Source organism: Aotus nancymaae, unplaced genomic scaffold (genome assembly GCF_030222135.1).
Source record: "Aotus nancymaae isolate 86718 unplaced genomic scaffold, 86718_ANA_hifiasm-v0.15.2.pri h1tg000067l, whole genome shotgun sequence".
NCBI lineage: Eukaryota > Metazoa > Chordata > Mammalia > Primates > Aotidae > Aotus > Aotus nancymaae.
The window spans coordinates 14947251-14964552 of record NW_026988482.1 but is presented as its reverse complement, the minus strand read 5'-3'; the positions used below and the strand labels follow the sequence as shown (position 1 = coordinate 14964552).

General features: G+C 45.1%; 1 long non-coding RNA gene across 2 annotated transcripts in view; it reads left to right on the top strand.

Moving 5' to 3' along the window:
- Positions 1–3449, top strand: part of LOC105714828 (uncharacterized) — a 53297-nt gene extending 49848 nt beyond the window's left edge. For both annotated transcript variants that reach the window (XR_001106903.2, XR_002478671.2), the window contains exon 3: positions 2712–3449. This is a non-coding gene — a long non-coding RNA (uncharacterized LOC105714828). The remainder of the gene's footprint in view (positions 1–2711) is intronic.
- The last annotated feature ends 13853 nt before the right edge of the window (positions 3450–17302 follow it).

Genomic DNA, 17302 nt, shown 5'->3' with positions numbered 1-17302 from the left:
GGCCAATCAATTATTAGATCAGATTGACCTAGGACCTTCTGGTTATTATGGTACTATTCTGTCTCTGTCCCTTAGGAAGGGATCAGCAAAAACACACACACACACACATGCACACACACACACACACACGCACACACTCTCTTTCTTATAGCATTTTGAAACTTTGGTGAGACACCTTAACTTATTTAAGCAAAATACACAGTAAAGTGAAAGCTCACATCTGTTTTGAGATTGACTCTGGTAGCACTAGTGCTATTGGATTTTGTATAAAGGAATTTCAGTTATGGTAACTACATTTATAAAAGCACGATTGGGGTGGATGAAACTGGAGTAGTTCACTAGGTTAGATCAATATTCAACCCTGGCTACACATTCACCTGGGGAGTTTTTGAAAAGTACTGAGGCCTGGGCCACACTTCAAGGCAATTAAAGCAGAATCTCTGGCTGTGAGGCCTGAGCATTTGGATTTTAATGTTGAGAACCACAGAGTTAGATGAATGGAACCAGGGAGTCAGGAAAAGGGTGATTAAAACTATGCTATGTCAGTTATGGACCAAAGAGCCTAAGCATTTTTTTTTTTTTTTTTTTGAGTCGGGAATTTTGGTCTTGTTGCCCAGGCTGGCTTGCAATGGTGTGATCTTGGCTCACTGCAACCTCTGCTTCTGGGTTCAAGCGATTCTCCTACCTCAGCCTCCTGAGTACCTGAGATTACAGGCACCTGCCACCATATCTGGCTAATTTTTGTATTTTCAGTTGAAAGGCGGTTTCACCATGTTGGCCAGGCTGGTCTCAAACTCCTGACCTCAGGTGATCCACCCGCCTCGACCTCCCAAAGTGCTGGGATTACAGGTTTGACCCACCACACCCGGCCTGAGCCTAAGCTTTTCAATTAGAATGTCTCTGGATGTCAGAGCTGGATAGGACCTTAAATATGTGTCTCATTTTAGAGGGGGGGAAACTGAGGCTCAAAGGCTTAGTAATGCTATACAGTATTACCCTGGCCAGAAAGTGCCTGTCACTGTATGCCTCTCCGCTAAAAAGCAACCCTGAGAATTCAAAGAAATTCTCCTGTCTGTGTGTCTAACCATCTATTTATTTAGAAATATTTAAACACTGGAAATGGTTTATGGTGGTGGAATCAGCACAGCTTTGTAGCTCTCAGACATAAAGGCTGCATCCTTTATTAGCTAGTGCTTATTCTTTCTGAGCCCGTCTTCTCATCTGGCAAATAGGAATTAAGAATAACTACTCCCCAAATGTTATCACTAATGAGATGAGTAAGTAAAGCTCAGAAAACTAAATGGAATGATAATTATTAACTGCGTTTAAAAAAATCTTGGGATTTACGTAGAAATAGCTGCAGAGGGAATAAAAAGAGCTTCTTGGAGCTTCTTTGCACGAAATACCATAACCCTGCAAAGGTTGTTTTTGGTTTCCATTGATTGAAAACACAAATAAACCCCAACTGAAGCACATCTTATGAAGGAATGAATGGATTTCCAATCTGTGTTTTCTTGTTTACTGTGGAAAATATGCGATCCAAGGAAAACACAGGTGGTTAAACCGTTCAGTGCCTCTATTTTTATCATAAGCAGAGGGCTCTAAGCATTCAAACCCAAATATTTTACTTAATAGAAAATGAAGACTCACTTCTCAAGGTTAACTGGCTCCAGGTTTCCTGTGGCCAAATTTAGATTTTCTCTTTCAGCCATCACTTGAAATTCCAAAACAGTATAATAAAAAAGCTCACAATTAGCATTGTTACAGAAGCATTTTCTTTTCACTTAGGAACTTTTTCTTTTTGGCATCCCTTTTGTTCTGCAAAAATAAAATCTTAGTACGGAGACGAAAGCCACCTCCCCGGGGTGGATGCTTGGGAGACGAAGATGGGAGCCCACTTCGAAGGGCCCCGAGAAGGCGGTGATCCTCTCCCCCGGCCCCCGGCCCCCTTCCCACTCCCTCCCCTCCTCTCCTCGCTGCTCGCCCCGCCACCCGGGCCTGTGCGGACGTGTCTCGGGCGTGACCTTTGAGCAGCTGCGCCACCGGCTCAGCCTCGCGGCGGGGGAAACCCGAGCTCCCAACAAAATACCTCCGTCTTTGGCCAGGCCTTTGGTATTTCAAGGCGCTGCCGGTGGGGAGAGATGCCGCGTGCCTGAGAGGCTCTGGGAGCTCGCCGCAGCTTTCGCTTCCCGGGTTTTACGTTTCCGAGGGGGCTGAGCGTCTACCGGGGAACCCCAGCTGATGCTGACGCTGGGGCTGGGGCCGGGGCAGGGACCTAACGAATGCACCCCCGGGGAGGCTGCAGGGAGCGTGGCTCATCCTCCTCCCCGGGTGGGTCCTTCAGCGCTTTTTCCTTCATGCTTCTCTTTTTTTCTTTTCTCCAGATGTTATGTGGTCAACAGGGACTGAGACTCTAAGCCCTTAAATCTCTAAGGGCTTAATCGTCCTGATACTCGTCCCTTCTCCAAACCCATTACAGTTTTCAGCTGATTTCAGTTGCCTCTACCTGCCTGAAGGACTGGAGTGCAAAGCTGAACTTGACTCAGATAAATGAAATAATCCTTCCCTGGGGAAAAAAGTTTAGCTATCACTAATAGTAGTGAACTTTTGAGTGCTGCTTCTGTGCTAAGCACGGTTCTGATCACTTAAATGTAATAACTCAATCATTACAACAATTCTATGACATGGGAATTCTTATTTCTGCTTCACAGGCACCAAAGAAGGCCCAGAGAGGCTTAACAACTTCCTCAGAATCACACAGCTTGCAAACGGTCGGGCTGGGTTTACGTGTAGGCGGTCTGGCTCCAGAGCCGGTACTCCCAACCATTGCAAGCAACAAACCTCAACAAAGTGGAGAAGGAAATGCTGGGAAACTTGGAAGTCAGACATGGCAAGTGAAGACCTTTTTAAGTGCTCCGTTTTGGTCAGAAAGTGCTGGGACCCTGGGGTGGCACACCCAACACTCACCAGGAACGAAGTACCTGCTGCCCATCTGTTGATGAACGAGGTTGGCTAGACTGTCAAGGAGTGAGAATTTGTCCCTATCTGGTTTGCTCCCTCCCTGGCATGGACGTATGGGCACAGAATGAGTCCTTAGAGGATGCTTTTGGGGAGAGAGCAGTGAAGACCAAGGTTCTGAGATGGCTTGAGAGCTCACTTCTCTGGCACGCGGAAGAGTAAGATGCGTGCCCTCCCCCAAACATGCGCCACACCGAGTTCACTTCCCACTCGTCTGAATGTCTCTCCCAGCTAATTCTTACTCTTGGATTCCACTACCTTTGCACTAACAGCTCCTACCGGTGCCACTTTATATCAGCAGAAGTACCCGGCACAGTTGCCTGAGTCAGGCAGGAAGATCTTTGTGCCCCTCCCGCTGCCCACCCAGTACCTGTCCATACAGCACACAGCAGGAGTACTGAAAGTGCACCCACAAGGTGTCCTGAGGCTATGCCTGCATCACCCTGACTGTCCCCAGGCCAACCTTCAGAGTGCAGTATTCCTTCAAGTGGGTAAACCGGTATGGTGAGACCCTTTGCGGGTTCCTGTATGGCTCTGCCAGTTACTTGCTGTGTGACCTTGGGCAAGTTACTTAACTTTTCTGTGCTTCGGTCTTATCATCAGCAAAATGGTGATAATACTAATACTTACTTCAGAAGATGTTATACGAATTTAAATGAGGCTGGGTGCGGTGGCTCACACCTGTAATCTCAGCACTTTGGGAGCCAGAGCTGGCGGGTCACGAAGTCAGGAGTTGAAAACCAGCCTTATCAACATGATGAAACTCTGTCTCTACTAAAAATACAAAAATTAGCCAGGTGTGGTGGTGCGCGTCTGTAATCCCAGCTACTTAGGAGGCTGAGGCAGGAGAATCGCTTGAACCTGGAAGGCGGAGGTTGCAATGAGCCAAGATCATGCCATTGCATTCCAGCCTGGGTGACAGAGTGAGACTCTGTCTCAAAAAAAAAAAAAAAAAAAATTAATGAGTAAGTCTAAAACGCCTGGCTCAGGGTACTTGCTCAATAAATATTAGTTTCTGCTTTTACTACTGTCACAACTATTATTAGGTTGGTGCAAAAGTAATCATGGCTTTTACCATTGAAAGTAATGCCAAAACCACGATTACTTTTGTGCTAACCTGATATTATTATGCAACTCCAGGCAAGCAACTTGACCTCTCTGAATCTCATTGTCCTTACGATAAGATTCGTGTAATACTGTCTGTTTTATAGGATTGTTGTGAGAATTAAACAGTGTTAATTACTATTGTAAAGTTTACAATAAATAACTATTCTTTATGTGTTGCTTTAGCCTAGTTTATCTCCTGGGAGATGACTTTATTTCTAAATGTATAGGGGTTTCTTAGAAGAGCTTCAGAATGCTAATTATCACCAGTGAGGGCACTCGATCACTTTGCTTAACTTCAGCCAGCATCTCTTTTCCCAGCTGTAAAATGGTATGATAATAAGCACCCCTAGGAATCTCAAAGATGTTATGAGGGAAAAATATACAATAATATACAAAGCACTTTGAGCTCCTCTGAAGAGAGACGCATATAAATGGAAGGTGGTATTATAAGGTGGGGTAATCACTGGTTACCTCCCCCCCTTTTTTATTTAATTAGGAGAAAACTAGTAATTAGGAAGCATGGCCTTGTTAAAGCTGTGGCCTGGGAAATAGTTCTCTTGGCACCTAATCAGAACTGTGACACGGCGCAAGTTTCTGCAAAATGTGGGCAGCAGGGGACCTTCCCCCAGGCTCGGATTGTGAGGAATTCACTGTCTGGGGGCCAGATCCTGAGGTGGCTGGGCTGGCTGGGGAGCCTCCTAAGGAGATCTTCACTCAGATCTGCAAAGAGACTCTGCCCTGCCTCAGTAGCCCTAATCTCTGGGGGCCTCAAGGTCATTCTCATCTGTAGGTTACAGCTTGCTACAGGCTCAGAACCAAGCTTTTCCACCATGCAGCCTTCTTGGCTCCACTGGGGCGACTTCAGGGCTCTGAAAAGCACCCCAGATCCAGTCTGGTGTCTGATTCAGTAGTGGAGACAAATAAATCCCCTGCCTGTTCCCCTTAAAATGGGCCACTGGGGAGTAGGTTCTGGAGCCCTAGCTCGCTCCTCACTGTGCCTTTGTTAGACCCACTGTCTCTCTCCCTGCGAGTCCCAGTTTGCCCATTCTCCTGGATCCTGCTTAAAGGCTGCCTCTGCCGGGAAGCCTTCCCAGGTCTTTCCGATGACCATAACTCTCTTCTTCCTCTAGACTCTGTGTTTGGTACAGTGTGGGTTTTGTGTTTGTCCTATGTCCTCTCTCACGTTTGACTCTGAGCCACTGGAAGAAAGGGGAGGAAAGTAAGTTAGAGAAAAGAAGTATTCCCATCCCCAGGCACCTGGCCTGGTGTTGCAGACAGACTGACCAGCACAATTGTATTGATTTCCCCTCAATGCGTTGAAAAAGCAGGAGGCTTCTGGAAAATCTTGAGATAAGCAGTTCCTTTTTAAATGATGAATCTTTTAAAATACACAGAAAGGAGCCGGGCACAGTGGTTCACACCTGTAATCCCAGCACTTTGGGAGGCTGAGGTGGGTGGATCACCTGAGGTCGGGAGTTTGAGACCAGCCTGACCAACATGGAGAAATCCCGTCTCTACTAAAAATAAATAATAATAATAATAATAAAAAGCTGGGCATGGTGGTGCATGCCTGTAATTCCAGCTACTCGGGAGGCTGAGGCTGGAGAATCGCTTGAACCCGGGAGGCGGAGGTTGCTGCGGTGAGCCGAGATCATGCCGTCACACTCCTACCTGGTTAGAAAAGAGCGAAACTCCGTTAAAAAAAAAAAAATACACAGAAATGGTATAACAATCATGTGTCCACCACTTAGACTACCAATTGTTACTATTTTGTCATATTCACTTTAAATGTCTTCTTCTTATGTATTTAAAAGAAGTGAAACTTGTAGATACAGCTAGGGCTGCCCATGTCCACTCACTGCAGTCCCTTCCTTCTCCCTTCTAGGGTCCTCCACTTTCCTCATCATTTGATAAAGGACCCTGCATCCATAGATAGACAGAGGGGATTGGTAAAGTGCTGAATTGTGTGTGAAATTCTATGTGTGCGTCTTTCTCACACATGCCACATCCATTGTGGGGCTGCTCTTGACTCAACCTTCCAGCAGTCTTCACTGCAACCACTCCGGCCCAGGTCACTATTTTCTGACATTTCACTCTTTGGCTCCTTAGAGCAGCCTCAGACAGACATTCTAAAGTCTTATATCATATTGCCCCTTTGCTCAAGGTCCACTCATGTCTTTGGATTTAATTCAGAGTAAGATTCCTCTGTGATATGTGTCTCCCAACTTCTGCCCCTCTGACCTCACTCCCATTGAGGCAGCCTTCCTTCCACTTTCCAACGTCCAGCCATACTGCTCTTTTTGCTTGTCCTCATTCACACTGGGCGTGGCCTCAGGCTGTTCCCATCCTGTTGCTGTGCTCTTTCCCCAGATAACCACATAGCGAAACCTCTTATATTCCTTGGTTCTTTGCCCACATTTACTTCTCAAAGAAGACTACGTGACACACACCCTGTTTAAAAAAGGTAACATCATTCCCACCAATTTCTCTTTTACCCTGCCCTAATTTCCCTTCTTCCATAGCACCCTTTACTGAGACAGGGTCACGCTCTGTCGCCCAGGCTGGAGTACAGTGGAGTGATCATGGCTCACTGCAGCCTCAACCTCCTGGGCTCAAGTGATCCTCCCACCTCAGCCTCCTGGGTAGCTGGGACTATGGTACATACATTCTACCATGCCTGGCTAATTCTTTGTAATTTTTTCTTTGTAGAGCTGGGGTTTTGCCATGTTGTCTAGGCTGGTCTTGAACTCCTGGGCTTAAGGGGTTCCAAAGTGCCGAGATTACAGGTGTGAGCCACCATGCCTGGTGAATTATATATTTTACCTATTTATTACATTCATTATTTATTGCCTATTTTTCTCTGTTACAATATAAGCTCCAAGAGAGTAGGAAACTTTCTTTATATTGTCCACTGATGTTTCTGAGTCTCTGCAATAGTGCCTGGCACATAGGTGCTCCATAAATATTTGCTGAATGATTAAATAAATAAATGGATGAATGGATATGAGCATTTCTCAATGGAGAGGGTCCAGAACTTTCATTAGATTTTCCAAGTTGTCTGGGACACACAAAAGGGTAGGAACCATTGACATAGTAACCCATCAAAAAGTTTGCTGGAAATTCTTTGCTTGCCGGGAAGTCTGCCTAATGAAGCAGGAGATCCTGAGGAATTTTTCTCCTTTTTCAATTTGCGTCTCTCCGGAGAGTGAATTCTGACAGCTGCCGGGATGTCCTCTTCCAGCACTGGTGGTGTTTCCCTGGATCCAGCCCTGGCCTGACTGAGGTAGGGAACCAGGGAGGCATTGATGGAGTCCATGGGCAGGAGCCCCGGCAGTGGGCCGACTCCAAAGAAGCTGTGATTTTCCTTGCTCCTTTTGTGGAGTCTGTCTGGGAGCAGAGGCTGAATGTGGCCACAGCCTCCTGAGCTTTCAGGAGGAGCTAGGCAAGATGCCCAGACCAACAGGAGCTGCTTCCAAGGCTCCAAGCAGAGGCAAGGAGTAAGATCGGGACTTCTCGTAGGAGCCCTAACCTGGGTGACCAGACAATGGCCTGTGATGCAGACAGAGATAATAGTTAAATGAGGGGAACCTGGAAAGCAAAAAGACACCAAAGGCCATCTGGAGGTGATAGTGGGACTGAATTGGAGGTGAGTCAACCAGCTCACAGGGCAGTTAAAAAGACAAGCGGGTAATTGTGGGCGCAGTTGGCGGGTCATACACAGAAAATGAGGAACAAGTGGTTAATTGGGCCCACAAGCCCAGAATCCCGCCTATAATTAGCAAATTGCAGGGCTTTGATATTTGCTTTGGTAACAACTTGTGTAGTAAATTGCAGGGAGGAAAACTGGAAAACTGTACCCCCAGCCTGGGAGGTGACTTTGTGTCACCATTCTCTCACAAACACTTGTAGGCAGCACACAATGAATATACTCCCAGCATTGGGGGTGGGGCTTGCACCTTTCTGCAGGCTGACAGCATCCTGTGATGCTTTCTGTTTTCATTTACCCCTTGCTTAAGTTTTTGCCAATCAGGGCTGAAGCTGAGGGCTGGTTTCCTGGTGCATGCTCCCACTGTTCACACACTGGTTTTCATGTTCCCTTAAGCTGCAGCCCTCGGGGAGGAGAGACCTTCTGGCCAGAGATGTGACCACGAGTGGCCATGGGTAATTCCCATGCAAGTTCTATAGTGGGGGCGGTGGGGGAGAGACACAAATGAGTTCTGTTTCAGCATTGTTGAAATTTTGTCTGTGAGGATGGTCAGTCCTTGTTCCTGATCAGAGACTGGACTTTGTAGGTTTCATTCCTGTGGTTACGTCTGCAGGCTTCTCAGCCATTCTAACCAAAGTGCAGACCAGAAATAGGAAAATTGCACTGGGATTGTCATGGTAAAACCCTATAAATGTCCATACATGCAGAGAGACTGATGAGCACAGGCAATGAAAAGAGCACTAAATGAAAGTGACGGGAGACCTGGGTTTAAATTTGCACTCCCTAGTGATGGGTCTTGTCAAGTCACTTAAATACCTGTACATCATCTCTGTCATTTATAGGTCTGTTTCTCTTGACTGATTTTTGTCTTGATTATGGGTCACCATGTTTCTGCTTCTTTATATGTCTAGTAATTTCCTATTAGATTGTAGACATTGTGATATTCTATCATTAAGTATTTGGACTTTCTTGTCTTCTTTTTTTTTTTTTTTAAAGGCTTGGTTTTGGCTTTATCTGGGCTTTATTTTGGCAGACAGTTAAGCTACACATGGATCAGTTTGACATCTTTGAATCCTGGCTTAACACTTTGCTATGGAGAGTCTAGAATAACCTTCACTCCAGGAATAATTCAGCCATTTTACTCCAGTGTAGTTTCTCTGGGCTCTTCACTGAATGTACCAAGGGATCACCAAGGACTCTCCACTTTGGTTGGTTGGTGCACAATCATTTCCTTACCTTGTGAGGGCTTTGGATTGTTCAGCTTACAACTCTCCTGTCATTTCTCTTGCCTGCTCTTGTAGAGTTTCACTTTAGAAACATATAGTTGAATACTCAGCAAAGACTCAAAGACAATATCTCAGCAGATTTATGGTGTTATTTTTCTGTGTATCTCTCTCGTTTCAAAAATTGTGATCTTTAACTCCTAGCTGCCTCAGCTCCTTAGACTCTAATCTCTGTCTCCTCAACTTAGTGAAGCTACTGGACTGTGCTCTTGGGCTGGAAATTGCCTCCAAGCATAAAGGTAGGGTTATTTCAGGTCTCACCTCATTGATATTTTCTCCCACAGATTGCAGTTTTGCACTACCTAGTTCCCAATGTCTGAAAACCGTAGTAATTCTATCAACACTGGAAGTTGAAGTCTTCTCGAGTTAATAAAACTTGTTTTCCCAAATGTAGAAGTAGAATATAATAGCATTTTCCTCAAGTTAGTCATGATAACTCAACTATGTAATGGGTCTGAAAACACCTATAATGATGCATGAAAGAAGCAATGGAGCATAAAATTAGAATAGTTAATGAATTATAGTATCATTTTTCTTTTCCTTTGATATCAATAGTATAAATGGATTTATCATTTTCACAAAATTGTAGAATTTTAGAGCTGCAAGGGACTTGTCTCAGGGAGTTAAAATTGGGTTGCTTCAAATGCTTCATTTTACAGATGGGTAGACTGAGGCTTAGTGAAGGAAAGTAATTTTCCCAAGCCCTCTTAGCCTATTAGTAGAAGAATGAGACTAGCACTCAGGTGTCTTGGCTCCCAGCCTGTGGTGCATCCATTCATTCAGCTCACATTTATTGAGTATCTACTAAGTTCAGAACGTCAAACTAATTGCTATATTGCCTCTCCATAATATCTTGGTTTGCAGAAATGTTAAAAAATCAATTTTGGAACATTATAGTAAGTTCAATAAATCAGCATATAATTTTGGACTTCTCTGGAGTAAGTGAGACTGACATTAATTGGAGCAGCCTCCATTGTCCAATGCAAAAATGCAAAGTGCTTCCAGCATTCAGATCTCATGGGATATTCTATTATAGTGCTTCAGACATATGAACATGTCAGGTAATTACTGTGGTTTTATGGCCCTGTCAGTTATAGTTATAGGGAAGCTAAGGATTTATTCTGCATGCAACCATTCCAGCGACTCAATGCAAAAACGGATGATAAAACTTTAAGTGTGCAGCATATTGCAAGATGTGAACAGAACACCATATAAGACGTCAGGAGGCCTGGGATCTAGACTTGGTTTGTTACTTCCATTCTCTGTGTCTAGGTTTTTCTATCTGTGAGATGAGCCTATGATCTACAGTGTCCATTCCAGCTCAGAGAATCTTTACATCCGAAGCTCTACAGCCAACCTAGCCCTAGTGACATGCATGAAAAAGCTTGGAAATGGTCCTGGGTAGGAGCTGAGTGTGCAGGATGTAGAAAGGCATTCTAAACCAAAGGAAGAACACAAGTAAAGGTGATGGAACAGGGATATGGCTAAAATGAAATTTGTGGTCTGATTCACATACCATTAATAGTGTAGTACAGCTGGAATAAAGAGAAGAATTTGAGGACCCAGGAGTAAGTATCCCTGCACCCTTAGAGACTCTGCAACCAGTCTGAGAAACTTTGCATTAAAAGTTAAAAACTGGCCGGGTGCGGTGGCTCACACCTGTAATCCCAGCACTTTGGGAGGCTGAGGAGAGGGGATCACCTGATATCAGGAGTTGAAGACCAGCCTGGCCAACATAGTGAAACCCTGTCTCTACTCAAAACATGAAAACTAGCTGGGTGTGGTGGTGTGGGCCTGTAGTCCCAGCTACTTGGGAGGCTGAGGCAGAAGAATTGCTTGAGCCCAGGAGGCAGACGTTGCAGTGAGCCGAGATCGTGCCACTGCACTCCAGCCTGGGCCACAGAGAGAGACTCTGTCTCAAAAAAAAAAAAAAAAAGTTAAAAACTGTCACCTGAATAGTTAATAACGTCACAGATTGTGAGTGCAAGTATAAATAACACAGAGATTAAGATAATGTAAGATAATGAGGCAGGATCAGAAAGCGAGTGTCATATTTATCTATTTTTTCTTTTATCACTGAAACAAAAACATAACATTTCCAAATTGTTATGTAGAACTCATCTCCTCTTCTAGAACAATGCTCAGAGCTTTGCAGGCTCTGGTTTGCAAACCAACCAAACAAACAAAAAACGTTGTGAAAGAGGATAGTGGTAGATGAGGCGATGAGATGGGAAATGTTGATCAGGAGGAGAACATGGAAAGCTTTGAACACCAGGCTTAAGGGTTAGTCATTCATTCTGCACGTTGTAGGGAGTGAGTGATGCTTTATGAGCAAAAGGCTTATTATGCTCAGGTCTGTGTTTCCGTTTTTTTTTTGTTGTTGTTGTTGTTACAGTGGGAGGAAAGGACTGGAGGGGTAGAACAGAGGACTTGTCTGGAGGCTGGCTCAATAGCCCGGGTGACAAGGAATGAAGGATGAAAGTCTGAGCACCCTGACACGAGGTGAGTGACGGAGGAAGGCCGAGGATGAAAAATGAATGAGACCTGTTCGTTGACTGACATGGAGGTCAGGATGAAGCCCACATTACTAGGTTTCCAGGCCATGCGACAGGTTGAATGGTGATTGCAGAATAACCCCAGAGACAGAGCAGCAATTTAAAACAGGATTTCAGACAGGTCGAGAGAGAGAGAGAGAGAGAGAGAGAGGTGGACTTTTATTTGATTCATTCTGTTTTTTTCCATGTTTGAAAAAAAAGGACAAATGCATCTATTCCTTGTAGTTACTGATGAATTAGTATATATGAAAGCACCTAGGACATGCCAGTCACATAGTACCTTCCCAATAAATGCTAATTCAGTCCATCCATCTATTTATTATTTATATCAGTTTGCAAGTTTGGAGAGAAATAATTAGTTTAATTAGGACAATATCAAACATTACAAACTCATTCCAAGTAAAGAAATCTTTAGCCAAGGGGCTCTGTGTAGGCTCAGATCACTTCCAGCCACTTGATTGGGCCAGAGTTCAAGGCCAGAAACTTGTTTTCACAAACATCAGGACCTTTTCTCTCTCTTCCTTTCATTACCAACCCCCGCCCCTGCTGCCATCCTTTTCTAGGTCTCTTATGTAGTAACTGCCGAAAAAAAAAGTGCACAAACATTATGTGAAAAGCATATACATATATATATGTGTGTGTGTGTGTATATATATATATATATGTATATATAAATATGAAGTCCCACTCTGTTGCCAGACTGGAGTGTAGTGGCGTGATCTCAACTTACTGAAACCTCTGTCTCCCAGGTTCAAGTGATTCTCCTGCCTCAGTCTCCCGAGTAGCTGGGACTACAGGCGCAAGTCACCATGCCCAGCTAAGTTTTATATTTTTATTAGAGACAGGGTTTCACCATGTTGGCCAGGATGGTCTCAATCTCTTGACCTTGTCATCCACCTGCCTCTGCCTCCCAAAGTGCTGGGATTACAGGTGTGAGCCACCTTGCCTGGCCGTGAAAAGCATAATTAATTGAACTGATGAGTTTATTCAGTTGGCTCTTCTGAGGACATACCTGTGCCAGGCTGTGGTACATAGATGTGGGAGAGGCTGTGGCATTCTCCTCTTCTCCATGATCGGACAGTACCGTCAGCACTGAGGCTCACAGAGTTGCCTTGCCTTGGGAGATGCAGGCTCCAGTGAGAGTGCTCCATGGAGCCTGGCCTCAGTTGCAAGCCTTCAGGGTGATGAGCAACGCCAGGCACTCTTCCTCAGGCTTCTGATCCCCATGTGGTTTGCATATTGCTCAAATCAGCCAAACTCTTCCACATTGGCCTCCTCCCTTTTTCTCAGTTCCAAGAGACCAGTGTCCCTGAGCAAGGGAAGCATTTCACTCAGCTGCTTTCATCATGACAGCCAGTGCTGAGTGCAGAGCTGCCAGGAAGCCAGGCCATGCAGGCAGCCAGCAGCATAGGCTGGAGAGCAGGGAGGGACTGCAGCAGGTGCATGGGTGTCCCTATGAGCTCAATGGGACAAGATATCTTCTGTAGAATCCAGTGTGGACTTGATTTGGCTTTCCAACAATTTTAGCGCAACCAGATCCCTCCCTTTAGAATTCCTTCCCTTGCAAAAAGCCACTATAACTATAATCTCAGATTCAGAGAAGCCTACAAGCTCTGGCTTCCCTTCTTTGCTCCCTTCTTCCTTCCTTCCTTCCCCGCTTCCTTTCCCTTCCTTCCTTCGCTCCCTCCCTCCCTCCTTCCCTCTTTCTTTCCTATCCTTCTTTCTTTCTCTCTCTCCTTCCTTCCTTCCTTCCTTCCTTTCTCTCTCTTTCTTTCTTTCTTTCTTTCTTTCTTTCTTTCTTTCTTTCTTTCTTTCTTTCCTTTCTTCTTTCTTTCCCTTCTCCCAAGACAGAGTCTCGCTCTTGTTGCCCAGGCTGGAGTGCAGTGGCACAATCTCAACTCACTGCAACTTCTACCTCCCCGTGCCTCAGTCTCCCGAGTAGCTGGGATTACAGGTGTCTGCCACCACACCTGGCTATTTTTTTGTATTTTTATTAGAGATGCAGTTTCACCATGTTGGCCAGGTTGGTCTCCAACTCCTGACCTCAGGTGATCCACTTGCCTCGGCCTTTCAAAGTGCTGGGATTACAGGCGTGAGCCACCGTGCCCGGCCCCTTTTTGTCTCTAACCCAAACTGGCTGTTGTACTTCTACACACTCCTGCCATTGAAAGGTTGGGTCTAAGTCCCTTCCCTTTGAATCTGGTTGGGCTTGTGACTGCTTTGACAAACAGTACAGCAGAAGTGACTCTATGTGGTTTCAAAGCTAGGTCATAAAAAACCATGTGGCTTCCAGCTTGTTCACTGTATACTTGCTCCTGGAACACTGAGCTGCTATGTAAGAAGTCCAACTGCCCTGAGGCCACCAGGCTAGAGAGATCATGTATGTACAAGTTCTCTGATCAACAGTCCCCATCAGGCCCAGCCTTCTAACTGTGTCCATCAATGTGCCTGACATGTGAGATGAGCCTTCAGACCAGCCCATCTGCCAGTTGAATATTTGTGAGTAAGCTTGGTTGATGGTCTGTGGAATAGAATCTCTTAGCCAAGCCCTGCCTGAGTTCCTGACCCACAAATTCAGGAGATATAACACAATGGGCATGGTTTTAATCCACTGAGTTTTGGGGTGGTTTATTATGCAGCAATAGATAACTAGAACACTGGACATAAATAGAAGAAGCTTTGCAGTCACTTTTGATAAGTTTAGGCTGATTTCATGTGATTTATCCCATCCATCTGCTCCTGCTCGTGATAATTCCATCTTGTTCAAAACTTGGATCAAGTTACCTCTTAACTGAGCCAAAATTTTACCTGGGTTTACTGACAGCTCCCTGAGCCTTGGCAAAACTTTCAAGTTTCCCAACTATGGTTTGGTTGTCAGTAAAATTTCACATCCAGACACACACTCACACTTACCCCAACACAACAGCTGCATGCTACCTTAGTCCAAATGATTTGTAAGAACTGCCAAAAGTTGGAACTGTGCTTGTGTTTTTTATAGATCTGCATAAACAATGTACAGATAGCACTTTCCCAGCAACGCCACATACCAGGAAGGGTGGCTTCCCATTTCTTGGCTTGCACTTCAGGCCCACATGAGTCTAAGATTTCTACTTGGTTGTTTCTCTCCCCTGTTACTGTCACTTCTGCTTCTTATTTCACAGAAAGAGGTGGAACGAAGACATTTCAAAATGAATGCAAGGTCAATAAGAATTGAGTGACATCAAGCCATTGGTCCTTTTTTTTTTTGCCTTGACTTGAAGTTCCCGGTTTCCTGAGTAGGATGGAGATGGGAGTCAGGGGGAGCAGTGTCCCTGGGATCCAGCAACGTGCTTATGTGTGCAATTCTCTCAGTATGCCACAAGGACAGGTGTGGTCGTACAGAGGGATGTGTGGTCAAGCCTGAGCACCATCACATACTTGCTATGTGACCTCAGACCAGATATTTAATCTGAGTCTTAGTTTTCTCATTAGTTAAATGAGTATAATATTAATCCATTAACAGGAAATAGGAGATGTCTTAGTTTGAGTTTTGTCAGAAGCAGCCCCTGAGACAAGGATGTGAGTGCGGTTTACTGGGGAGGAGGTAAACCAGGAAGAGCCAGAGAGAGTGATAAGGGGAGGGGAGGCAAGGGGTAAAGGGGCCATTGTCACCCAGTCACCACGAGCAACTGCAGCTTAATCCCTAGGGGGAAACTATTGGAAAGGTGTAAAATACACACCTCACAAACTATCCTCCCAGAGGGTGAGGGGCTGGGGTGCATACACACCAGCTCCTCTCGTCCCTGAAGGCTGCTCCCCAGACGGTGTGGATTTCCCAGTGAGTGCTAATTTTGTAGCTTGTCTGCAAAGCTCCAGCACCGGAAAAAGCCCTCAGGGCCAGAAAAGCCAATCTTCCTGTTGGAAGTTCTCTGGAGCATACTGAGAGGCTAAGGCTGGAGGGTCAGCCGTGCTCATCACATCTGTTCTAGAAGACTAAGGTCGGTGTAAAAGGCTGGGCTACAGCGGGCTTCTCTTCCCTGCGTTGACCCCTTCTGCCAACAGTGCCCTGCCTTTGCCTGTCCTTCCTGAATCCCAAGGTCATTTGACACTTGATTGTCCTGTTTTACACACCTGGAGACCTGAAGAGCTCTTTCCTCGGATAAATGTAAATGGGTCCGGGGTCAGCTCCACCCACTTTTTACACCTTGTTGCATCCTGCATCTCCCACAGCACCCAGCTTAGCAAAAGACATATGGTAGATAGAAACTCCGTGGTCAATACTAGCAAGACCACATGGGTCGGAGAAGCCTGGTTTGTAGCGGAAGTGGTTTTGTACAGATGTGGCAGAGTGACATGCGCACAAGAGAATTGCTAGATATAATGTGCCATACTGATGTAAGGGATGTTACTGATGAACTGTTCCTTGCTTGTTTTGGGCATCCCAGATCATGAGGATAGAGTCAGCAAGAGCGCTTGAGGATACAATGACTCTTAAAGTGAAGAAGGAAGAAGACGTTCAGTCCAGAACAGTTTTTCTTTTCCTTTCCCCAATTATTGGGAAACAAATGAATCCCCTGTGAGCCTCTGTTTGGTTTGTGTGGTACATGATATTTAGATACTGGCATTGGCCTTGCCATGTGTAGGTCATGGGTCAATGAACAATAGCTAACATCATTTACTGCAGGCGCTCTCTAGTGACTTCTATGTATTAATTCTCATCATAATGCCATAAAGTAGATTCTATCATCATTTCCATTCTACAAATGAGGAAACTGAGGTACAGAGAGACATTAGGCAAGTTGCCCAACGCTACACAGCTGTTAAGTGACAGAGCCAGAAATTAACCAGATTGTCTGCTCCATTGGACATAATGAATGCAAATAACATTCACTTTTTTCCAGTTTAACTATAGAATATAGTGTCTGTGTCCCAAATCATATTTTCATTTCCAGCACCATTGTTCAATAAAGCAAATTTTTGATATACGGCCATTTGGACACTGTGCTGATAAGTCTAATATTTCTGTCTACAGTCTCCTACATTGCTAAGATGTCCATTGCGATCAGAAGCTCACTGCAAGTGCTTAGCTGAGTAGAGAATGATTTCTCAGTGTTGTGTTTGCTCTGAAGAGTATGAATTCTTGGGCAGGCAGAAGATGGAGGTGAGTGAGTCAGAGGTCAGATGGGAAGTCGCAAGGCCTGGGGTCTTGCGCAGCTGGGAACTCACTGATAGGCTGAGACAGTCTGAGCACATAGTAAGGTGACCAATGGCCTCAGTTGCCTGGGGTGGTGCGGTTTCCTGGGAGGCAGGACTTTTGTGCTAAAGCCGGGACAATCCTGGGGAAATTGGTACTTTGGTCACTCTAACTCATATGCCAAAGTATTAAATAAGAAGGTTGTTTTTAACTAGAAAACAAGTAGGAAGAGCTCTATGGATTTTTAAGGTGCTGAGAGAACAGCTTCTCGACATATTTCAAAAGCCAAGTTTCTGAAACATAATCAAGTTGTGATGGAAGGAAATTTGAAGCGGAAGACTGCAGTCCTGTCTATGGACTTTATGCCCGTGTGGCTTAGGAAATAAGTCTAACCTCTCTGAACCTCAGTTTGTTCACCTAAAAGATGTAGATGATAGCACCTTTGTCTCACTCACAGGGG